This window comes from Mus caroli, chromosome 13 (assembly GCF_900094665.2).
Source record: "Mus caroli chromosome 13, CAROLI_EIJ_v1.1, whole genome shotgun sequence".
Lineage (NCBI taxonomy): Eukaryota > Metazoa > Chordata > Mammalia > Rodentia > Muridae > Mus > Mus caroli.
The window spans coordinates 25,875,458-25,901,560 of record NC_034582.1 but is presented as its reverse complement, the minus strand read 5'-3'; the positions used below and the strand labels follow the sequence as shown (position 1 = coordinate 25,901,560).

At 41.0% G+C, this 26,103-nt stretch overlaps 1 protein-coding gene across 2 annotated transcripts in view; it reads right to left on the bottom strand.

The window, feature by feature from the left end:
• LOC110307911 (type-1A angiotensin II receptor) overlaps positions 1 to 20,652 on the bottom strand; it is a 45,790-nt gene extending 25,138 nt beyond the window's left edge. Inside the window, exons 1-2 of one of the 2 annotated variants that reach the window (XM_021180177.1) lie at positions 20,421 to 20,652; positions 12,104 to 12,187 (exon numbers count right to left, since the gene is read on the bottom strand). The gene's annotated coding sequence lies outside the window, so the exon portion shown is untranslated. Of the gene's footprint in view, positions 1 to 10,574; positions 10,666 to 12,103; positions 12,188 to 20,420 lie in introns of those variants that run through there. The other variant, XM_021180178.2, reaches the window with a different exon arrangement.
• Between the last annotated feature and the right edge of the window lie 5,451 nt (positions 20,653 to 26,103).

Below are 26,103 nucleotides of genomic sequence, written 5' to 3'. Positions count from 1 at the left end.
AAAAGAATGGGAATGGGTGGGTAGGGAAGTGGGGGGCGCTATGGGGGACTTTTGGGATAGCATTGGAAATGTAATTGAGGAAAATATGTAATAACAATTATTAAAAATTAAATACAAAAAAGAAAAAAAAAAGAAATAAGCCTAGAACTATTAACTGAGAATATATGCCACCACCATATGGAACTCACTCAGCAGAGATGAGTACATTAACAATTGAAAAGAAAATGATATTTTGTTAAATTAAAGTTCCTTCATTCTGTATATTAAGATTTCACCTTACTAATGTAGTAATGGGAATTAAAAATAATCATAAAACCCTGTGCTTTTTAATTGCGTGCTTATTCAGTATGTGTGTTTATTTACTATGGGGTAGCAGATGAATTACTTTCCTATTGCTACTGTAAGTAATTTGACAGGCTCATTATTTCACCGGGTGGACTCTGACTGAAATCCATAGATTCCTATTCATCCAGTGCTATGATGAGGATGTAAGCGCCACTTCCTGCTGCAGCTTGTCATCGGATCAGCTGATAAATGTTTGGGAGCTTTACTGGGACGATCCCATGACATGAGTCCTAGAACTACAGATTTCAGGATTGAGGCTGACAACATGTGGTGAAACTAGTCTGATAAGAGAATTCTAACAGACCCGGCCCTCGTGACCATTCTATGTTTTATGCTGATCTGTTGACTCCTAAGCCGTAAGCGTCAGCTTATGCTTTTTAAACATCTAGATTCATGATGTGGATGCTCTTTGAGGCCTTGTTAATTTTTCTAGACATATGGGACATGAGCAAAACCTGATCTCACCACTCCTCCAACTGGCTAATCAGGTATTTAAACGTGCCCAATAAATTGCCAACCTAGACAGATGGCAGCAGGCCCATGTAAAAATGTAGGACCAGACTTTCAACTCTTCAACAACAGAAATCTGCACACAAGTCCAGTGAGAGACGTTAATGTGGTGTAAGTTCAAAGATTAAAGATTCCCCAGGAGACCAGACACTCACTAACGTTTGAGAGGAAGATTTAGCAATGTGTAAGTTTTTTGGATGAATCAAAACACTTCCCAATCAGGTAGCCTTAAGAGCCCACCTACCTGCTAACTCAGTCTACTGGGACATGGCCCCCTGAGACTAAGACCAGCAAGCTCAGGCGGATGAAAGATCTGTTTTAGGGGGAAATTTTGGTATATAAAGAGGAAATATCATAAACTTCATAGTACAACTCTGTTTTCTCCCTTTCCCTCCATTTATATAATCTTTTAGAGAAGAAATCCAGACACAGACTTCCTTATTGGACCTTTGGTCAGAGGGCTCTTGGCTTTGGGGGGTTGTTTTCTTCTTTCTTCCTTCTTTTTCTCCTTCTCCTTCTCCTTCTCCTTCTCCTTCTCCTTCTCCTTCTCCTTCTCCTCCTCCTCCTCTTCCTCTTCTTCCCTCCTCCTCCTCCTTTTTTAAAAATGAGCATTTGTTTATTTATTTATTTATTTATTTATTTATTTATTTATTTATTGTAAGGGACTGGGCTTATTATACCTATCTTCATATTTATTTTTATATTTATCTTCTTAAGACATCCTTTTCCCACAAAGGTTTAGAAACCTGTCCAGCCACTAGAGGTCTGTACTATCTATCTGTGGCTTTATTAAAGTGTAATTTGCAAGTGTTATGTGGTAGATCAGCTGAGTTCATTTCAAGGGTTACTATTAAATAGGATGGGAAACAAACCATCCCTTTCATTAAAAAAAAAAAAAGTGTTTTCTGTGGGGTTGTAATGATGACTCAGCAATTGAGAGCTACTGCCCTTGCAGAGGACCTGAGTTTGGCTCTAGCACCCATGAAGGGTTGGCAACCAACTGCCTGTAAATTCAACCCGAAACTATCTGCCTCCCTCTTCTGGTCTCCAAAATCACATGCACTTGTGTGTGTGTTCTCACACACATACACACGTGCACACACACACACACACACACATAACTTAAAATAAAATATTTTAAAGTGTCTTTAAATGTCTGATATATATTCAGACAAATTGCCTGGTGTTTTATATAGATCTCTAATGTAGAATTCAAGAATAATCTTAGTAATTTCTACACACCCAAATGACCAACTCTATAGCCAAAAGAAACCAATTTGTCTTACAGAATGCATTAAAGTAGTCAAGTGTTTCTTGGTATTCTTTTGTGTTTGGGCCTGTGGTTGGTGGCATGTAATAATACTTTTCTTCACTGAACTATAACACAATACCTATTTTACATGACTCTGCATACATCTTCTAGAGCCTCTGACTCTACCATTCAGATAATGTTAGTATATACTTGGACATAGTATCAATCGAAACTGTTTTAGATATTAGCACAATGTTCACTTATATGAAAAAATGCTGCCAACTGTTGGGGTTTGTCTTGTGTGAATTCAGATGTTGAATTCTGAACCCCAAGATCAGGTTGCAACCTGGACATGGGCATTGTATTGACCAATGTGCTGAAAAAAGTGCTCCCCATTAATCTCTGATTGGGTAACAAAAAAGGCTAGAGCTCATGACTAGGCATAGGAGAGAGGATAGTGGGACTTTGGATCTATTAAGAGGTCTCAGGTAGGGACCACGAGAAGAAGGACAAAGGAAGGAGAAGAAGGTTGCCAGGAGGCAGGATGGACCATGAGCATGAAGCCAAGAGAAGTTCATCTTGAGGACATACATGCAACAGAGCAAGACATCTGGGGAGTAACTGGGCATTCTATGGTTATTAATAGACTAGTTGAGTTAGAATAGCTCAGAACCAGCTCAGTTTAGGCTTGCAGCTCATTAATAAAAATACCAGGTTTTTGCATCTTTTATTTGGGAGCTAAACAGAATATAGAGGGCCAGAAACCCCCAATAAAATTACAACTATAGCTAACAGTAGCAGTTAAAAGTAGGTTGCTTGGGAGAGACCTGGTTGGAAGTAAGTCCCAGATTTAGGTCCTGGCTGTGATGCTGTTTAACAATGTGTACAACCGGCTCTGTGGCTGTCAAAAAGTAGGCCCAGTAAGAGAAACTAGCCTATAGAGTTTTAAAACTGATATTAGATTTAAAACAGTAAAGCGAAGTGATGGATTCTTTTGCCCTGTATCAGGGAGTGTCCACTTAAAATGTTCACTGTTATTTTCTCAGTCTTCCTGTTTTCATTCGTGAAGTGTTAATATAATATAATGTCACTAACATGGTGACCTCCGGGCATGGTGAGGAGCAGGTAAGATCACTCCTCAATACCAGCTGCTCCCCCAGCTAGGCCACCACCATCTTCACACTTAAAACTGGATCACAAGTTGAGAGATTTTAAAGATGAACCACTCCTGGACTGACAATACTTTAATCTTGAGTTTTGATTTTTAAGTGAGAATACTACAACATTTAAATTCTTTTAAATATCACCTTTTTTTCTAAATTGAATGACAGCTTACATCTGTGATTCTACCAAATAGTAGATAGAAATCAGCTGTAGAGATGTCTCACTAGTAAAGAGCACTGGCTGCTCTTCCAGGGGACTCAGGTTCTGTCCCCAGTAATCACATGGCAGCTCACATCTGTGACTCCAGTTCCAGGGAATCTGATGCCCTCACACAGACATACATGCAGGCAAAACATCAATGCACATAAAAATAAACAAATCTTTTATTAAAAAGAGAAAAAAATGGGAACGAGTCAAATAGACACAAACCATTTTTGGAACAGTTGGCAAGAGTAAAGAGAAAGGTTAAAAATCTGTTCAAATCCAATGAACGGAAGAAAACAATCTATTAGAGCTCTTAGTTGCCATTTCAGGATTCCACCAGCTCTCACTGAGAGATTATAATTCTCTCAGACTGTGGTCGTTGCTGGGGGGGGGGAGGGCGGTTAGTTTGCTTGCTTGTTTGCTTGCTTGCTTGCTTGTTTGCTTTGCTTTTCCAGACAAGAAACCCATGGGGATGGAATTTGAAGCTTCTTATTTTGGAAGGGATGCCGATTAAATTACAGGCATCTCTTAGGCGACTGGATCATCCCTTGCTGTTGGAACTCACAGTTCGGACTGCCTCGTTTTGCAGGGAGCATGGACGAGAACCATGACGGGATGCTGATGTATCACTAAAAAGGTTTGATTCGGAGAAGGGCTAGACTTGGGCCGTTTGGCCTTTCCATGAAGCCGTTTCAAAGGACTCACTGAAGTTATACAAGAGGTGCCGGCCCCCTGAAGTCAGCAGCAGAGGTACTGAGGCCCTGGCAAAGACGTTTCGATTGATCTTAACATAAAAGCCTTTCGTGGTTTTTGTCTGAGCAAGAAAGAACTCATGTGAGGTGATGTATCCTGTATTCTTAAGCAGGATGCTTCTGGAGAGGGCTGCCTTTTGTGTTCTCATTCACAGGAGTGGTACTAGGAAACAAATCTTCACTTAGTTATCAATAACTGACTGAGGCTTGAGTACTTACTAGCCTGGGATTCAACCGCAAAGATTCTTTGGAGCTCAAATTTCAGTTTAAAAGCCATGCACCAACTGATATCCAGATTTTTTTTTATTTTGTGGGTTCAACACAACCTCATCTTTAGAGCCGCCTAACGTTCAAGCCTGATTCCCTTGGGAGATTGAGGAAGAAGGTAGAGGGTACTGAGTGCCTCTGAAGAGGGGAATCGGCTAGGGAAGAAAGCTGTGAAGTGGCAGGGACCCTGATAAAGGCCATTCTAGCCTTTCCCCAGCTGGTTCTCCCAGCAGAATTCGGGTCAACCTACTAGAACTGCATTTTTATGTGATATAGCCCCTGCTGCACAGCAATTACATATACAAGGTGACCCCGTTTTTAAGAAAGTTCTGGGCTCCGGGAATGTGGTGTATATCTGTAATCCCCGTCGGAGGGCAGAGAGTTCTAAGTCAGCCTAAGCTATATATGTAGCGAGGTTCTGTTTCAAAAAAAAAATAAATAAATAAAAGTAAATAAAAAGTTATGAGTAGGTCTATATTAGTTGTTTGAAAGTTGTTCAAATAATACTTGGTGCTCAGAGATGTATTCACACCAAGTCAAACAAGTTTTCATGTATACAGGACCAACAAAAGCAGTTTCTTATTATTAAATACCTTTTTAGTAGGAAGAATGTATATTATGCAAAAGGCTTCATATAGCATAATTTCCTATTAAGTCTTTTACTAATAATCATCTATAATTACTGACTTATCAAGGTTTAGACTGTTTGAAAAACACTTTCTTGACAGAAACATTAAGGAAATTTTTCTTTGGAAAGTAATAGTAATGGCATTGGTCTTTTTTTTTTTTTTATCAGAAATTACATTACTTTCAAAATCTCTTAGACTCTAGAACACCCTAACCCTTGAGCTATTATAATTTCCTTCAATGAAGGGAGCTTTGCTTTTTTAAAATCATTTTTTTTCTATTGAGGAATCCTCTAACTCAAGCCCTCTGTGGCAGCAGGCCCTCTTAGGAGAGGGATGACATCAGAGATGTCTTTTCTCCTTGGGGCCATTAGCTGGAAATAGTAACAAAGACCTTTACTTAAGCTGTAGAAAATCTAATTAACAAGAATGATACTGTTAATCGCTGTGTTCTTGCTTCCATCCCACAAACACAGATTGCTGCGTGCATTTGCTCTCTCACCCTCATTAGAAGTCTTGAATGATGGCAGAGCAAGAGAAGACACGAAGATTAGGAAAAACATCACCCATTAAAAAATAAACACTAAAGTAAACATTAAAAACAATACCAAATACAAATAAACACCATAATGAACAATAAAACACCACCAGTTAAAAATAAACATCAGAATTCCTTGGTCTCATTCAAATCATCTGTACATCTCAGAGTGAGTACATTCAAATTTTTCCTAGTAAATACTTTTATTCCTTCTTATGAAGATGGATGGTCAAATAAACCTAATACCATATATGTATATATATGCATACACACACACACACACATATATATATATACATATATACATATATATATATATATATATATATATATATATAGTTTCTTACTGAGCTTGAAGATAAAATAATGTAAATGGAACAAAGAGTCCATGAAAATACTTTGACTTTGGTAATATCCCAGGACTTAAGCTACAGGGTTTCTGAGGACACAGATGTATCACTAAACGTGATCTACTGGCATTGCAGTAAAGCTGTAAATCTCTATTGTTTACAGACCTGTATTTTTCGCCCCAGAGACAGGATTCAACCAAGATCACAAGTGTAAGTGAAGTGTATCTGAAGGATGCAAAGCTCCAAGCACAGACGTTAGGGGTCTGGGAGAATGGGTTGTATCTATTGGGGTTCTATGAGTTCTAGTCACTATCACAGGTCAAGTCATTTGTGGACCTGGTTTCTACTTAAAATTCTTAACTGGAATGATTCATTGTATATCAAAATATTTTGAGTTTCACAACCACTTGAGCTTTAAAGTTCTATCAGTTGCCTTTCTTAGGTCCATTCTAAACGTGCCTCTAGCTTCTCTCGCTTGGTGTCTTTCAGTGCTGCATGTCACTTGCTATACCCTCTGCCTCTGACATGTCTTAAGTTATAAACGTTCCCTCGTGCTTCTCAGAGCCTCTGCCTGGAGCAATCTTCCTTCAAATGTCCACATAGTTCTTTTCTGAGCAAAGGCTTCTCTGAACATCACATTAAACCTGCATCAACCTCTGCTCACACTCACTGCTCACACTCACTGCACATGCTCACTGTTCACTGCTTATGCTCACATTCAGTGCTCACTACTCACTGATCACTGATCACACTCCCTGCTCATACTCACTGCTCACTGCTCACACTCACTGTTCACTGCTCATGTTCATACTACTCATGCTCACTGCTCACACTCACTGCTCATACTCCCTGCTCATTCTCACTGCTCACACTCCCTGCTCACTCTCACTGCTCATGCTCAATGCTCCCAGAAAGGATTCTCATTCTTTATGCATTCAACATTTTATAAAATTTACTCAGTTGATTTTCTCTCCATCCACTGAAACTTGTATGAGACCTGGAACATTTTTAAAGTGTGTGTGCAAGTGTGTGTGTGTGTGTGTAGTGTAAGTATATGTATACATGTTTACATAGGTACAGTCACTTGTATATATGCTTGGGTATGTAGTATAGGTATATGCATGTGTGTGCATGAAGTTTAAGTGTATGTATGCATCATGTGTGTATAGGTACATTAATATTTGTGTGTATATATGTGTGTGTGTAGTTATATGTATACATGTATGTGTAGGTACACTCACTTATGTGTGTACTTGTGTGTGTAGGTATATGCATGTAGTATAAGTGTATGTATGTTTGTATAGGTATACTTTGTGTGTGTGTGTGTGTGTGTNTGTGTGTGTGTGTGTGTGTGTGTGTGTGTGTGTATGTGGGTGTGTGTGTGTGTGTGTGCAGATCAGAGTTTGGCTTTGGGTGTCTTCCCCCCTTCACTCTCTGTACTATTGTTTGAGATGGGATGACTCACTGAACCCGTTGGAATGACAGGCCCACAAACCCTGCCAATTCTGCTCTCCCTCCCACTCACTATACCCAGCTTTCTTCTGGGTTCTGGGGATTCAAACACATTCTTACATCCTTATTCTTACACTGAAGGAACTTTACCAAGGGAGCCATCTTCCTGACCCCTTGCCTGGGACTTTCATCTCTGTTCACACCTTTGGGCTCTGTGTTAACTAGCATGCAGGTTTCCAAAAGTACCACTGACTAAATGCCAGAATCTCTTGCAAAATCCACTGCTGAATAAGGGTAACATGTGTATCATCTTTATTAAAAATTCATTATGCCAAGATATTTACTTGATATTCCAGTCTTGTAGTTAGAGGAAATAAATCTTAGTTACCTCACAGTTGCTCAGTGACTATCTCCTACACTGTGATAGTTGAAAACTGAAATATCACAGGGATTTAGACAGTTAAGTAAACGTGTGGAGCACGGGCACCAAGAGTTGGGGGTGTGTCTGTGACAAGGAGGTGAATTAACAGACCATCCCGCAGGAAAGGAATTCAGTTTTGATAAAAGAATTTATAGCCACACTCTCTAAATGAAGTCTGTTGGTCTTCAGAGATGCTCTTTAGCTACTAGTAGGCAAGAGTCCAAGACAACATTTGTAAAACCACACTAATTTTCTTATCTCTTCTCAGTATATACTCCAGCCTAGGTATATTCCTGACTCTGTGTTAAGACAAGAATACTCAACTGCTCAAATCTGATCACATTTGCTTCCCAACTAAATGGCATCTTCTTGTGAGAGATAGACCCCTCTTTGGTCTTCAGCATCAGATTACTGTAAACCTAACCAATCTGGAACGCTCAGTAATAAAGCTGATGAAAATTAATTGCATATATTGAGCAAAAGTTCCCCATGAAATTAAATTTTTTAGCTTAAGAATTTTAATTGTTATAATGAATTACTTAGAAAGACTGCAGAATTACTTTCTCTTGGGGGATAGACAGACAGGCAGTTAGATAGATGGATAGATAGATAGATAGATAGATAGATAGATAGATAGATAGATAGACAGATAGTAATAGAACCAGAAAAGAAAAAAACTGATGAAACACAAAAATGTATGATACCGTAGCATCTTCCTTAACTAATGTAAAGTAGCATGTCCACAGGTGGAGTTCTATCTACCCATGTTAGTTAGCAAAGGAATCAGGTTACCAATAATAATCTGTGTTTATTAGATAATTTACCATATAAACCAAATTACATTTTAGTTTACTTAAAACACACATACACACACAAATACAAAATGACTAAATCCCCCGCCCCCCCCCACACACACACACTGGAAGCATTCTGGGAGTTGTATTTTATTGTATTCTATTACTTCTGCTGTGTTTGAAAAGTGACTGGTAAGGTTGTTGTGACAAGAGGACTAGCATTTGTGACATCCCTTTCTCAAAACTAGGCTGACAGCTGACTTCAAATCCTGAACTTCAACAGTGAAGGCAATTTTGTGTTTAATGTTCGGTCTTGTGCAATTGTGTTATTCCAGGAAATAAACAAAATTGCATTGCTAGGGATAATGACTAGAATGTATTTGAGACTGACATTTTGTTAATGGAACATTTGGAAACAGGATGAACAAGAATTTTAAGAACATATTCATCCAGCAGTTAATTGTATTCATTAAAAACAAAATCAAATTGCTATTATCTGTAGTGTGTGTAAGCCAAATAAAACTAGAGATGTCCAAAACACAAGTGCTTTGTAATTTATTTTATTTGGCTCACCAAATTATTTATTTTAAAAACCACCACACATCAATCCGTTTAAGTTAAGACAAATGAGACACAGCTCTTATTCAAAGAATTCTGAGACCTTTACTGAAAGAAGGACGATGGTGATGTAGGTAAGTAAGCCAACTGTCACATCCGCGTGTTAGTCCTTAGCTCAAAGTGACACAGGTCCCTTCACATCATTAAAAAAAAATTAAGAATATAACACTAGACTAATAAATGAAATATTTAGGTATACAAGCTAATATGAAAGGCATGAAGGGGCCTGTGACGGCTGTAACCCAGACCATGGGCTCTAAGTAATCATGAATCTCAAACTGCTTTAAAATGCCCAGGTTAAAAGGAGCGTATAACTCTCCTTTCCCTGGCCATGAATGTTCACTGTATTCTTTCAGACTGTGTTTCTTGCAGCCTGTCAAACAGAGCGGCTGTGAGAACTGGAACTTTCTACATCTGTGTCACCCACCAAAGACATGTCCACCAAACACTTGAGATGCTCACTAGGAGCTGAGAGGCCGAATTTCTATTTTCTGTAGTCAGAATTAATTTATATTTCACTTTCAGTACCCACATGTGATCAACGGCCATAACACTGGGCAGTGACTGTCCACAGACTGTGTTGGCGACCCAGTTTTTTATTCTTTTAAACGTCCTATTCAGGCTTCCCTACTTGTAAAACGTTGGTTTCTAACATAAACACTTTGAACCTGTAAAACAAACTCTAAAATGCTGTTTACACATTTCAATCAATGAGAGATCAGAGTTCCCTGGTTGTAAGCTGGTAAAACTTTTAAAGGGGTATTACCGAATTCACAAGGTCTTCGGCAAACAAGCGGCTTCTGTGTTCAGCATAGCACTTACAGCTGGGAATGGGGACTTTAGGACTAGTTAAACAGAAACCGGGGCGTCGTTTCCAGTTAGAAGGATTTGTAGAGCATCAGTCCCTTAGCAACAACAAAATGGCTTCTCAGAATGAAGAATATTAGTTTTGTTAGCCTTAAACTGAAATGTCTGAAAAACATCTATAATGACGTTATCTTCTGGGTTTGCTATTCTTAAGCAAGGTGTCATCATTATTTGGAACGTATTCCTGCAAGTGTAAATGTCGGGAATGGATGTCTTTGGATGTATAGGGAAGAGAGGCGGGTTCAGCATTAAAACCTCTTGTAGAAGGCGCACTCTGATTGGTCGCCTGTCTTCCTCCCCCGGAGGCTGAGCTCCCTCCTCCTCAGCGCTGTCTCCTCCGCCAGGGTTTCTATCACTATGCTAATACACGACGCTCAACAGCAACTTGAGAAGGGAAGGTTTCGTTCATCTTACAGTTTGTAGTCAGTCCATCATCCCAAGGAAGTCAAGGTAGGGACTCAAGGCAGAAACCTGGAGGCAGGAGCTGATGCAGCGGCCATGGAGGAGTGCTGCTTTCTGACTTGCTCCTCATGTTTTGCTCAGTCTGCTTTCTTATAAACCACAGATCTACCAGTCCAAGGATGGCACCACCCACAGTGGGCTGAGCCCTCCCACATCAATAACTAATTCAGAAAATACCCTACAGATTTGCCTACAGGCCAGTGTTATGGAGAGGTTTTCTCAATTAATAACCCTTCTTTCCAGGTTTAAGTCCAGGTTTAAGTCAAGTGGACAAAACCAAACCAGCACAAGAATTCTTAAAATACATCATGTCAGCTGGACATGGGGCTTGAGGTCCTTATAAGCCTCGGTACTTGGGAGAGAAGCCACCACAGGAGACTCAAAATGCAAAGGTGACTGGGTAAAACTAGGTCTCAAAATAAAGGTTAAAGGAAAAAACTCTGTTGTGACTCAAGAGTACATCGTGTATAAGGTCCTGGGTTCAATCCCCAGTAGCGTACACGCACGCACACACCACTCACACGCACACATGCATACTCACACCAAACCAAAACCAAACTCCAAAGATACACAGTGACAACTCTGTAGAATGTGACTATTTTTATCTTCAAGATTAAAGTAGTCCTAAATAGTTTCCTCACACCACTACCCTGGGGTACCTTCCAGATTTCCTACATGCCAGTGAGGAACAAAAGCAAAGTCACTGGTAACAGTTATATACCCACCCACCTAGCACCCAGCCAGCTTCTGCTTCAGCAAAGTGGAATCACGCATTCCGGACCGCCACATGCTGCCTTTGAAATCTCTCTAAATAGAATGGAGAAGCTGCAGGCTTGTTCTCTGACGTTCTCTTTCTCTTCTAGTTGAGTAAATGAGAACCGCTTAGTAGAAAACGTAAGTAAAGTCCACTACAGAAGAGCTGGCACTCCGAAACAGACTCGGAGCACTGTGTTACTCTCCAAGGGACCAGTGTCCTACCCTGTGACCCCGTGCCTCTCTCAGGCTTATCTCAGGACTTACAGGACCTCCCTCTCTGGCTAATATTACCCCATGTTATCATTAGTTTAGGGGAGAGGTTTGCAAGGGGAGACTCAGAGACATACCAGCTTTCTGAAAGTGAGCGGGTCTAACTTTAAGGTTTTGGTCTTTAGGCCCCCGACTGTGAGTAAATGCATATCTGATGTGGTGTCTGAGAAGACCACAGCCATTTCCTAGTGAGTCTCTTCACCACTTTTGCAGAAAGAATGCAGCACAGGGCCAGAGGGCTCTTTGACAAAGGTTTGCAGACCTGACACATGGTTTTCTATCAATCCACAAATGAACGGTAACGACGATAGTGTTTACATTCAAAGTTGTAGAAAATATTAAGTCATGTATCAAGAAAATAAATTAAAACTGGAATTTTATTCTTCCCTGCCTATCTCACCATTAACTATCAGGGAACACTACTGGAAGATATAATGTAGGTATGAGACCCTTACCTGGTGATGGCTTTCTTGGAGGGTTGCTGTGATTTATCCAGACAAAATGCCAGCCATTTTATACCAATCTTTCATATGTTAAGTCTGGAAGAGAATATTAAAGAATATTAAAGTGATTCACAACAGTGATCAGATTTTAATTTTTTTAATTAAATAATTGTTAATCCTCCACATTAAGACTGTGTGAGGAGAAAATGAAGTCACCTGATCCACGCTGACAACTATTTTCTCTAATATGGAGTTATACTGTCTCAGACGGTCTCTTCCTGATACCGATCAGCATCCTTCCTGGGGTCTCACAGATACTAGGCAAGGGGACAGGACTGGAGAAACGGACTCTGAAGTCACGTTGCCAGATGCAGACCCTAACAGATTGGGTTTTTAACTCATGAATCTGCAGTTAAACCTTGCTAAATATTGTTTTTATTATGAGGTTTATACAAGTGTTACTGTACTATATTTTGAAATTTCCTTTATAGAAAGTTTTCCTTTTCTGCTTTTCTTTTTCTTATAAGTAAACCTGCATGTTATACAAACATTGCTCCTGAATAATGTGAACTTCTTTCTCTAATTTTGTCTCTGGGTCACCTCCCAGAGCTGCTTCTCTTGTTATTCCCCCAGCACTCAGTGTATATGCACGCACACAGCTGGGTAGGTTCATGTTCTCCCTACGAAAATGTTCCATCTCTGTTCGTGGCCGCCGTTAATCTGTTCATTTTATTTAGCATTATAGTTATGCAGAGCGTTCTCTGTCAGCACAGTTAAAGCAGCATTATTTCTTGATAATTTATTTAGCCAGCCTGCTCTTGGGGCCTTAAATCTTTTTTTTTTCCAGCTTCCCTTTTGACTGCAATAAAATGTTTCAATGCTCACGTTCATGTGTGGGTATTTTTATATTTACATGAACATCATCAATGGCACAAGTCCAAAATAGAATTGTTGAACTAAACTCTTTGCATACTTATTAATGGTCTGATAGATATTTATAAAATACTATTTATAAAGTTTACAATAAAAATCTGATGCCAAAAGTCTAGGTTTTTGCAAAAACCCCTTCTTTATGTGTTGTTTGGATTGGCATTTCTGTACCTATGGATGAAACCGAGTTTCTCAACTTCCAGTGCTTTTCAGGAGTTCTTCTACTCGAATTTTACTTAGCGGTAACCTTTGCTTATTCTTTCTGTTGGGCAGTTCATAGTCTCTCCTGTTAAAGAGTGCCTGCTATTTATAGACGCTAATGTTTTACATGTAATGTGGGGCAGTTTTCGAAAGCTTGCAGTTTGTCTCTGGGATTTATTTATTGTGCTGCTTATCATCTCCTCTTTGTTTTAGATAGATAAGTTCATCAGCAGCCTCTGTTATGAGTTCAGAAGACCGTACAAAGTTTATTTTAATCTGCAGAGTCGCTGAGAAGGACTGTGTAGCGGGGACAAGGAAAACCCAATATGAAGGTCATCTTGGCTATGCTATCATAACAGCAGGGTTTTGGCATTGTCTTCATTATCAAAAGGTGTTTTGCTAAGAAGATTTTCCTTGGCAATCCTAGGATGCTGTGAAGGCTGTGGGCTCTTTCTAAGACTACACTTTGGGGAGAGAATTCAGGAAATCATCAGAGTCACAGTACCCTTGTTCGTTGCGCTAACAGACTCGGGCTAAGGAGAGAAAGGCAGAGTGAACTATGAGGTCATTGGCTGACAGTCCATAGCAAACCCAAGGTGGGAATCGAGAGTCACTAAAGAAAACTGAGAGTGCATACACAGACTCTTGAATGAGTTCAGGCTATCCGGCCTGAAGCCTTTTAGGCCTGTTGTACTTTCTTTCTTCAGCTTTTTGTTGTTGCTGTTACTTCTTCTGCTTTACAAATTTTCAGGCATCAGTAAAAACAAAAGAAATTATTTTCCTTATAAGCCAGTGATAACAAAACTAAATTACTTTCTTTAGAATAGCAAGAACCTAGGTCTGACTTTCATCGTATTTTGACAAGAATTATGGATTCTACAAAGCCGGTGTATACAGAGTGGTACTTGTGGTTGCATTTGTCATTAAATGTTACTAACAATATAAGATACATATACTACGACTTTATACTTCCTTATCATGTTGCTGAAAATTGTGGCAGCTTGGTTCTGTTAGCGAACCTCTTCTCGCCGCAACAGGTCAAGTGTCAGAAAGTATTTAAGAAGCCAATGTGTGGGAAAGACTGCACATCCCCTGCCATTGCAGAGAAAGAGGCAGCATCGAGCTGTGCGCCGTGAATGGCTGGGACGCATCACGGTACAGTGTGTTTTATTCATGGTACAGCGTGTGACATCATCTGAACGGAAAGACAGTTATTAAACCCAGCTTAATGGGACGTTCTCATTCAAGAAGAATTACACGCGGAGTTAGAATCATGAATGGAATTGAGTTGAAAACCATGAAAAATGTGGGTCAAAGAGTAGAGAAAGTTTCGATGATAAAATTGTAAGCATATGGCCTTCATTGGAAGAAGTACAAATGAGATGTTTTAACATGTTTAGAAGAATTAAAAAGGAAGCTGTCTTGCTCACAAGCCAGGCTTTGTGAAGTCAGTGAGGGTGGTCACTGATACTCTGTCTTGTTAGCACTGAGAAGCTCTGCCTGCGAGTGTTTCACGTGTTCTGTGTACTGCTTCCTCTTTCACCCCCACCCCTGCATGGCTGGCATCAGAGTTGAATTTTGCTGCAAGCCCTCCCGTAACTGTTAAATTCTGTATTATTAAAGCCGCCTGCAGGCTTCAGTCCTAGATCGCAGCAGCAGGTAAAATTCATCACTGAGAAAAACTGTGACAACTGTCCTGATGGCGGAACAGGCTTCTCAGGCATGTTTCCAGAGAATCTAGGCTCAGCTCAATCTTCCAGCCAACATCGATGATGCTCTGTCGAAACAAAAAGTATTTGGCTAGGTCTGTCTAACAACTGCCAGAAATCTGCATACATTGAAAGGAATCCTTCAGGAACCAAAACATTTAAGATTCACTGGCTTAAATGAAATCTCCACTTGGCTTGGAGCTTGACCACTTTATATCTAGAATCTACTACAGTGTTTATAAACCAGGCATTAGGTATGTAAGAGCCTATGCTGAAAGCTGGGAGTAAGATGTGATTTGAGTTAGCATCTACACACAAACCGGTTCATGTTGTCCTGGGGAAGAAGCATGCATGCTAGACAAAGACTCTACTAACCAACTTACACTCCCAGCTCCACCACCCCCCCAATTGTAAAGCCCATCAGCTTTTTAGAAATGTTTTATAAACCATTTTGTATATCTTTCAGGTTGCCCTTGAACTCCTGATTCAATGGGACCTCCTGCCTCAGTTTCCCAAGCAGTTGTGACAATAGACTGTACTCTGTCCAGCTACATTTTTAGAAAGCTTGACTGAGATACCAGTACTGCCCAGGGTCCTCTGCTCACATGCACATTAAATGGTAATACTGATATTGTTTTAGTAGTTCCTCCAACTGATAGCTCAAATTTCTAGATTTCTTATTAGTGTTCTTCAAATCAAATACTATGAATAAAACAATCATTCTTAATGTTCTTCTTCCTTTAGTGAAATAGGTCTTGATTTCCGATTATAACTTTAATTAAATCCTTAGACCATTAGCGTTCATCCAAAAGTAGGTTGCCTAAGGCAGGACAGACAATGTGACAAAGAACATGACTTGTTTGGGCTGTGGATTATCGTGTTTAAACCTTAAGTGTCAGTTACCATATTTGGGTCATCTCTTCATCTCCACTATTTCTTAGTATCCAACTGGTAACATGAAGATGGAGTAGAGACCATATCATAAAGGTTTATGAAGGTTAAATAAAAGACACAGAATGAACACTGGGGCATTGGTATATGATGAATACATTTTGGCTTTATTGAAATGTTATTTTATTTTGAGGGGAAAAGGAAGTTCTCTGCATGGCCCTGGCTGTTCAGGAACTGGATCTGTAGAATTCAGAGATCTGCCTGCCTCTGTCTCTGTCCGCATGCACTTCCACTGCCCAGTTTTAAAACACTGTCTTATACAAAGGCCAAGAAAACCACAGCTAAGGGAATCATTTTAGGCGAGGCGTGGGTACCAGCGTGTGTTTCTGTCTTTGACTCAAATCACCTGGGATTCCTGTGAAAATGCAGGTTTTTAGCCTACAAGTCTGAGGCTTTACATTTCCATGAATTCTCAGATGATTCCCAGGAGGCTGGGCTGTGGACTATGATGGCACCTGAGGTGACTAGCTAATGTGACAAGCCTGAACAGAACACAGAAGCTTGACTTGACTCAACACATTAAACAGCACAGATTCAAGGCTTCGGCCTTTCATTGTCTTTGATTGATCTTTTCATTCTCTTTACTTTTTCCTAGCCAGTAGTTCTTTAGATTGAAAATTACATTAATGTCTATGTCCCAAGGAGATTGACTTTAAGCCTGTGTTATGGTGCATGTGTGTGTGTGTACACGATGGGATGAAACACATCCCATTGTCCTCTGGCATGAGGAATTTGCTCAGTGCTTAGTAAGAAGCTATGAAGGTGTAAGATTAATATTAATTAATTAATTAATATTAAGGTAGTTCTCGGGAGGAACAGAAGGAGCTGCCATTATAGGAGGACCAAACAATTCAGCCACACAAGACATCTATCTCATCTGAACACTAGGACAGGAGGCAGAGTGGTTTTTTTAATCTTCTCTTTCTCAATCCGCGTGTAGCCTGACCAACAACTCTGCAGGGCAAAGACCGTTTTTATGCTTTGACGTGTCCTCAAGGGCTGAACGTCACTCTGCTCCATGTAATTGCTTTTGCCAGAACCTGCTGCTGCTGAGGCCGATTTCACAGACAAGTCTTCATGTCTTAAAGCAGAGCATGATCTCTGGTTCATAGAAAACAAGTGAATGGCTAAGCAACTCAGAGCATTAATTAGCAAGCAGTGAGTCTCATTATAAGCGAGCACGTAGCCACACGCATGTGTTTTCAATATTCTTGGCCTGCAGTTAACTGAGACAAATAGTTACGTTCACTGGCCTAAAGAGACTTTTACCTCTTGGTGATGATCACAGTGTCTTCTATGTATACAAAATGAATAAGAAGTTCGTTGATCTAAACTAAAGGACCATTAATCATGTGAGCTAAAATTGGGAACACATCCAGAGTTAGGAAAGACATGCTGCCATAGAAGCAGTGAGGTCTCTGTGCTCATCTGTTTCCCAAACTTTTAAATATGATAAACATAACAGAGCCTAAGAGCTTCAAAACCCTTGAAAATGTTCTTGGGCGTGGGAGTTATAACAGTAGCTAGCAGGTTCTAAACACTCAATTCTACTTAAGACCTTTAGAGGAAACACCTATTGAGGAGCCAGAATAAAAGCAAATTAAAGTAAGTGCTTCTAAATAGACCTATAAGAATAAAGTAGGAAAACAAAGAAAAGCAATCCTACAGTCCTCAAACCACATGAACCTCTTTGTTATTAAAAAAAAGAAAGAAACACTAATTCATTTTTCATATGCCAAGGATTTTTTCTTTTCTGAATATCTACTATGAAAAGAATTAAAAATCAGCAAATATTTCATGGTAATACAGCAATGTCCATTTGTCATCTCTATGAATGTTCTAAATATAGACTTTGTTTTTGAATTCCCATTTGTCAGATTTTATGTTAAAGAGATAACTCTAATGAAACTTATTTATACCACTTTGGATTCCTTTTCTGGAAGGGAAACACTATATTTTAGAGTCGTTAATGGTTTAATAGTAGTCACTTGCCAAATCATTTGAATATTATCTTCTGCCACTTAGGTAGTACTGGTTAAAAGTAACTGTAGGTATCAAGTCATTAAGAAGTTGCTTTTTAGAACCTAAAATCCAGGGAAAGGACCAGGTACAGGGATAAATAAAAGGCCCAAGGACAACAGCCTGGGCTGGGAAGCCAAAACGTGCAAATGGGACAGGAATTCGGTCTCTGTCCCTAGAACAGATTTGAGAGCAAAATATAGCAGCTCTCAACTCTCTGCTTGGAAAAGGCATCATGAGAGCACAGAGAAGCCACACATCTGTAGTTCAAACTATGCTTCAAAGTCCTTGCTGGCAAACACTTCCTCCGAGCTGGGATAAGTATAACATTAAACTTTTCTTTTCCTTGTCACAAGCAAAATTAGTTATCACTGTTAATTAGTAACACAAGATCCACACAGTCATAAGTAGCAGCAGTCAAAGGCAGCAAAAATATGCTCTGAAGTAACGGAGACAATTCTTCCCCCAAACGAGACAGGACACAAAGAAAATGAAGAAAGCTGAACTGTACATGGTGTGTCCTTCCTACACTGACCAGGGTAAGGCAGAATGACCGGAGCTCAGCAAGCCTCACTCAGACACTGTGATGAGCAAACATTTTGTAAGCCTCTGGATAACAGGTTTTCACGTAAGAGAAAACCCACTCTCTTCTAAGGTGGTGGATGCAGAGTTAGTCAATCAGTTAGATGTTCTCTGAGTTCCAAGGAAGAGTAAAACTAGAAATCCAAACCTTGTAAAGAGGAAAATAAGCCAACACCAACAACAAAAACAAGGAATCCAGGAAGAGAAGAAGGGCTCAGAAAAGTCAGTCAATTTTAACACCTTGCAACTTGAGGCCCCTCCCTAAACCTTAAGCAGTATGTATCATACATTACAGGAATTGTCACCTGTGATTTGAGGATAGACCTGTGGACCTCTCACTAAGAAACATTTGACCAGAGATGTTAACAGTTTCAAAGACTCTTATCATGGGATAATAAGGTAACCAGTCTAGACTTTTATGTAGTCAGCAATAACCAAAAACCAGAAAGTATTAAGGTTTTAAAAGACTGTAAGAGACCTTCTGTGCAGTGACCAGAGACTCAGAATTGTTAGATAAATAAAACACTCTTAATATCACACAGCTAATTCAAGGTAAGAACAAGGAGGGTTCCTGGGCATTAGCAGGAAATTGATCCTGTGGATGGAGAAGTGACCGTCCAAGTGGGGCCTTAATGGCTCCAAAAAGACTTCGGAGATAAGCAAACAGGATAGGTAGTGTTTGTTTGTTTGTGGTTAAACCAAGGAGATGAAACACTAAAACAAGCCTCTTGGAGTCCTTATATTTGTAAAGTGGGTTAAGGCTTTTGCTAGGGGCAATAAATACAGGGACTCGGTGGCGGTAACTCTCAAGAAAATCGCTTTAGGAATGAAGTACCTTGAAAAGGGAAACAATTACTGACTGCAGAGAGCAGGCTGTGGGGCTGCTCTCTCTCTCTCTCTCTCTCTCTCTCTCTCTCTCTCTCTCTCTCACTCTCTCTCTCTCTTTTCCTGGAATGGCACAGGAAATTAATATTGACAACTTCCAAATGAGACCTCAGGGCACACAGAGTGCCCAAATTTTCCTGAAAAAAAAAAAAAAGACGTCTCCCCGGAGTTGATGGTGGGTCTTTATGCTTAAGGACATGGGCAAACATGGACACCCATAGCCTATTCTCCTGTGCTTAACCACAGACAGGGGAGCAGGTGAAGTCTTGAGTAGGATTGGCTTAAATTTTCTGGAGACCACCGTAGTCTGAGGTTGCGGAGACCTTGGCCTAAAGGTTTCTCAGGAAAGTGAAATGAGATAGAAGAGTGGAGAGCCCTGCTCTCGCTCGCTCGCTTCATAACTGAATCGGAACCACTGAAATCCAGTGAGGACTACAGGCCAAGACAGCCTGCTGAGGTGCAGCCACCAGCTTCTCCCCACTTCTGACTGAAGAATCAAAGTGTGGCTGGGAACACCTGTGGTTATGGCGTTTGGCCCCACTACCATCTATGTGATACTGATGACCCACTAGTAGAACCCGCACAGAGAAGAAGGAGAGAAGGCAGTTCAGGGTCACTGGCAAACAAAGGTGAGGCTGGGGACAATCTTAACTTAAGCTCAAAGTAGCACAACTTCAGATGTTTGGCCCCGCGGTCATACAGGCTACGGTTAAATTCAGGCCACAGCTAAAATACAACAGTTATTTAAAAGCACGGTGGAAAACTGACTTGCTTGCCTCCCATTTCTGTAGATTTCTAGCCTGTACTCGAAGAGTTTGATCAAAACATTATGACTCCTTTGGACCACGCTGCAAACGAGCGCACTTCCCTCCCACCTGATCCGGAGAAGGGCAGCCCCCTCCAGGCTCATTCCGCTGGCCTGGAGTGAGCTAGCTCCCCTGGGTCCCCCGGGTCCTCCGTGCCCAGTACTCTAGATTCAGATGTGGTTACAAGGAACCTACCCCTCCCGCCCCTGATCACCACGCTGGCGGGACGCCTGGGCTAGGACTCACCCGGGAGAGCGGCAGAGCTGGGAGAGCCGCAGCGCTGGTACTGGCTTCGGCCACCCCAGCGACTCACCCCAGCGACCGGTGGATCAGGACTCAAGCCCCGAGTCCTCTCCGGCCAGACAGCATCATCCAGTCCCTCCCAACTGCCTGGCGATCAGCAGCGAGGCACTTCCATATTTATAGCCTAGGGGGCGTCGCTGCTCGGCAGGTTCCAACCCTAAGGCTTTGCACTCCTTCCCTGTCCCGCCCCGCCCGCCCCGCCCGCCCCGCCCCGAGACCCTCTGTCCAACCCTCTCCCTCTCCAGTTTCTGAGGGAGTCTTTCCTGCTGCCAGTCACTGGTGTACCCTTCCAGATCCAAACTCAGCTGGTCCTGAATCCCACATCCCAGCCTGAAGTGTTGAAGATGGAGGGAGGTGGGCGTAAGGCCACATGAACTGACTCCAAGATAAATGCTCCACTTAGAAAGAAGAAAAAAGAAATCTTGGAAAAATTTTAAAGATGAATTAAGTAACTCTCTTTCTTCGCTGTGGCTGACTCAAAATTTGAGGCCTGTGTTGTGGATTACAGATGGCATGGATTAATTTCAGAGTTGTAAAATAAAAGATTATCAGTTCCTCCTAGTTTACACGTGGCTAAAGCTGCATTTATTTAAAAATAAAAACAGACTGCCAAAAAAAAATAGCACAAAATATTTGAGAACAAAATGAACTCAATTCTAAATTTAAGAAAGAAAGAAAGGAAAAGAAAAGAGAAGAGAAGAGAAGAGAAGAGAAGAGAAGAGAAGAGAAGAGAAGAGAAGAGAAGAGAAGAGAAGAGAAGAGAAGAGAAGAGAAAAGGGGAAATACATTCTGCAGTGTATCACGAGGCCAGAATTACTCTGATACCAAACTCAGGCAGCACAGTACAAGCCCACTTCAGACTAACAGCTTCTATGAATGGAGATGCAAATCTTAACGAAGTGCTAGCAATTCAAATCCAGTGGAAAAAGAAAAGAATTGAGATCACAATGTGTCCTGCTCTGAGTTACTCCACATTGTGCAAAACAATGGCTTTCGACTGCAGAGTTTGTATTTTACAAGCAGCATTGACTCCACTTAAAGTGAAAATGCAGAAGTAGAATTCACACCTTGATGGGCACATAAACGTCATCTGCCTGGCACCAGCCACAAGGCACAGATTAACAACTTATTTCTTAAAGCAGAAAGACCCCACCACCCCATGCTCCACGCCCCACTCCTTAAAAAACAATCAAGGTAAATGGAGACTATAGCCTCACATGCCGATGTTAATATCAAATCTGGGAAGCCAGGAGTGACAGCACACTGGATTGGCAAGACTGGAAAAGGGTGCAGCTCTCTCTCACCTGAGCCCCATGAAGAGAAGAAGCCCTAAGGCTTCAGGGGTAAGAAGCCATTATCTTACCAGCCCTCCTAGGGGCTTCGACTTAGCTCAGTTTCTGCTATGATGTAGCTGTTCTATTTGAAGTGACACATCTGCCCACTTGTGTGTCTCTACCTGACATGAAACAGTCTCCTGGGCTGAGTCCTGCACTTGGCTGCTAAAGCCTCTGCCCCTGGCTCAGCTCAAACCTTGACTTTTAGCAGCAGACCTCCAGCAGCGGTTATCTCATTACCATAGAGGCCCCTTTTGACCCTTTTAGCTATCCTGCCTGCTTCTCAAGCATCTTTGCAATTCCCTGAGTCCTATTAGATACTCTTCAATCCTATGTAGCCCATGTGTAAATTACATATATGTGTGTGTATATATAGTGTGTGTGTGATGTATAGTGCATAATCTGAAAGTTAATGTTCATAGGTCAGATTGGAATAAAAGGGTCTGTGTTTCTGCATTTGCCTTGTCAGGTTATCAAGGAATTGGAGACTACTTAGCAAATTGATTCTTACAAAGTCAATATTCCTTGTGAATTTATTGTTATCCAATAGATTCTGGCATTGTGAAAAGTCACAGGCACGTTGGTTGAATCTTTGCAAATATATAAACTCAGTTTTTAAAAGTGCAGGTCTTCTGTTATGAAACCTGGAACAAAGACTCTGCTGGAAGATAACAGAAGCAGCGCCCTACAGGAGACAAGCTCCGGACAGGGCTCCCTGAACTCTGTTCCCTCCAGAACTACAGCCAACAACTGACAAATGAGACCCCATGGAAACTAAAGGTCTTCTGCACAGGGAGAGAAACAGAATCAGCCAACTGAGTGAGGTGGAGGCCCACAGAGTAGGAAAGAATCTTTTCCAGCTACACATTAATTTCCAGAATATATAAACTATTTAATTATACATGATATGCATATAAATTATATTATATATAGCATGCATATGAATTATGTATAGTATATAACGTGACATTTAACATGTAACATGTGACATGTAGCATATACCATAACATGATATATAATTATGGCATTTGACATATGACATAACATATTGTATTAACACATAACATATAATATATATATTTAAGTTATTTAACTATAGGATTAATTTCCAAAATGTATAAGTAACAAAAAACAAAGTCAAGAAAACACAATTTAAAAATGGCCTCTGGATCTGAACAGAGTCCTCTAAAGAAGAAATAACAGTGGCTAAGAAATATATTATAAAATGTTCAACATCTTTAACCATCAGAGAAATGAAAATTAAACTAGTCTAAGATTCCATCTTACAGCCCTAAGAATAGTGAAGATCAAGAAAACAGGTGTTAGCAAATGTTATTGAGGATGCAGGGAAGGGGGAAATTTTGATTGAGAACTGATGCGGCCAATATGGAAATCAGTGTGGAAAATTATTGAAACTCAAAGTCCATCTGCCATGTGACCCAGCTACAACGCTCCTTGTCGTAATCCCGAGGGACCCGCCATCTACTCCACTGTTCTTGCTCATCCACGTTCATAGCCACTCTATTCATTATAGCTGGGAAACAGGAACAGCCTAAACGTCCTTCCACTAATGAATAGATGATGGAAATGTGGTTCACAGACACAGTGGAACAGTACCCAACTCTAAAAATGTAAAATAAAATCATGAAATTTGTAGGTTAAATGGATGGAACTAGAAAGTATTACACTGGGTAAGGCAACCAAAATGTAACCTGAAGTATCCAAAAAAAAAAAAAAAAAAACAGGAAAACAGAAGGAGATTGTGAGCAGAGGGGAGGAGAAACGCTAGAGAGGGGTAGGGGGAGATCTGTGTTACAAAATGGAGAAAATGAGGGAGACCTATACTGGACAATAGGAAGGGTAATACATAGGGAGAGGGAAGGAAGAGAAAGAAATAGCAGCAAGAGTTTAAAATATGTGTGCTTGTGTGTGTGTGTGTGTGTGTACATTTAACTGAGTTGTGCCACATGAGGTGATAATGATTTTCACAAGAGCCATACACTACCTTGCCATAACTCCAGTGTTAGCCATGGGAAATCTTCTATGTTGTTTTCCAAAACAATATGGGCTGTTGGCAATGCCCTTAGCTGTTCTCCAGAACTCACAGGTAAGACCGTTTCTGAATACACCACACGTGTTGGACACGGGAGTTGGAACTGACCTGCAAGCCTAAGGACTTGCTCACAGAATGTCAGAAGGTGATAGGCAGGCTGCCAAGGGAGAGACTAGAAAGCCTATGAACCACAATGGCCGAACTGGCCAGATACAGCGGCACTTTTATCTTGGGGTAACCAATAGCTGCCTAATTCAAGTTAGGGCCCACGCCAGAGGAAGAAATGCATGCCTGCTACTGTGCCTTGCCAACTACTACTGGTAGCTGGAGACATCAGAGACCCAAGAGAAGAACCTACTACTGCCATTGTTCTATATCAATACAGTTCCTAAGTGTATTATAAATATGAACCTTATCCCTCAGATAAGTCTAGCTCTTACTCCTCATCAAAGAAGCTCTGTTTTCAGCAGATGATGGTTACCTCAGAGATGCAATATGGTACTAAACAAGGCCTGCATAATGACAAACCCAATTAGCATGCCAACATAAATGGGAGATTCTGGAAGCTCCCACCTCCAATTAAGAGCTCAATGGCTATAGAGAGAAGAGAATCCATTTTCTCCAGGGGTAACCTGATAGGTCAGCCCTAAGCACACATACATCCTAGCAATGCTAGATGGGCTCAGTGGGTCACACACACACACACACACACACACACACACACGGTGGGGAAGAGGACATGAGAGGAGTTGGAGATAGGGAGAAAGGAGAAAATGATGTAAATACTCATGTATGAAATTCCTAAACAAGAAAATATTTAAGTCAAAAGAAGATAGAGGAGCTGGAGAGATGGCTCAGCCATTAAAAGCGGGTACTTCTCTTGTTCTCTTGCACAAGACCCGAGTTCATTCCCCAGGACTCATATCAGGAAGCTCGCCAACACTCGCCACTCCAGCTGGTGCAAGATGGATTCCTCTGGACTCCCCAGGCAAGTGCACACATGGGCTATAGATTCTTACATAATACAAACACATAAACATTTAAAGTCATAGGGATATATGAATAGTATTTACTTAGGAACATACCAAGTGAAACACTAAATATCTTAAACATGTTATTTGTTTACTTTCAAATTTTTATTAATCATTTTTAAAAGATTTGTTTATTTATTTACTTATTTACTTATTTACTTATTATACAGTATTCTGCCTGGGCATATGACTGCAGGCCAGGAGAGGGCACCAGATCTCCTTATAGATGGTTATGAGCCACCACGTGGTTGCTGGGAATTGGACCTAGGACCTCTGGAAGAGCAGACAGTACAATTAATCTCTGAGCCATCTCTCCAGCCTCCCATTGATTATTATCATGAGGGGTTGAACTCCATATCAGAGGACAATTTTGTGGTGTCTGTCTTCGTCCGCCTTCACATGTGTTCTAGGGATCGCAATCGAGTCAGATTTCCATGGCAAGTGTGCTCATCTGCTGAACCAGCTCACTGGCCTCCTTCAACGTTTAGTACTAAACATAAAATTATTTCAACTGCCAAGATGGCTCAGTGAGTGAAGGCGCTTGCCACCACACCTGACAATCTGAGTTCTGGTCCCTGGATCTTCAAAGTGGAATGAGAGAGCTGGCTGCTGCAGGTTCTTCTGCAGGTGCACGCATGCGCACGCATGCGCACGCGCGCGCGCGCGCGCACACACACACACACACACACACACACACACACACACATACACACACACACACACACACTCCTAATCACACACATACACACGGAATCAACACAATAAAAAGTTAAACACAAGAGTTAAGAAAGATATAGAAGTTGGGAACATTTCTAGCCCCCTGTGGTACTCAATTCAATTCACAAGGCAGCTGAAGGAGGTTATCCCCCCGGCACTGCTGAAGTCTGTGTGGATGTGTTCACAGAAGTTGGAACAAGCTTGACGTGAGAAAGAAATTCAGGAGGTTATGTCCTGAAGTTTTGCAGCACCAGAACTGGCTGGAAGTACCTGGCAGGCTTCTTTCCCTCACCCGGATGTCTCCATCTCCAGAGAAGAACAGCACCATCTCTGAATTTTCGGTTATCATATTTAAGGTGCCCCAAATGTCTGTATCAGTCTGAACAGTAAAATATACTGTTCAGATGACTTTCACTAAACTTTATATAACACTCCAAGAGCTCATCCGGCCGGATCAGCGCCGGGGTAGCTGGAGCTCAGGGTTGCCTGAC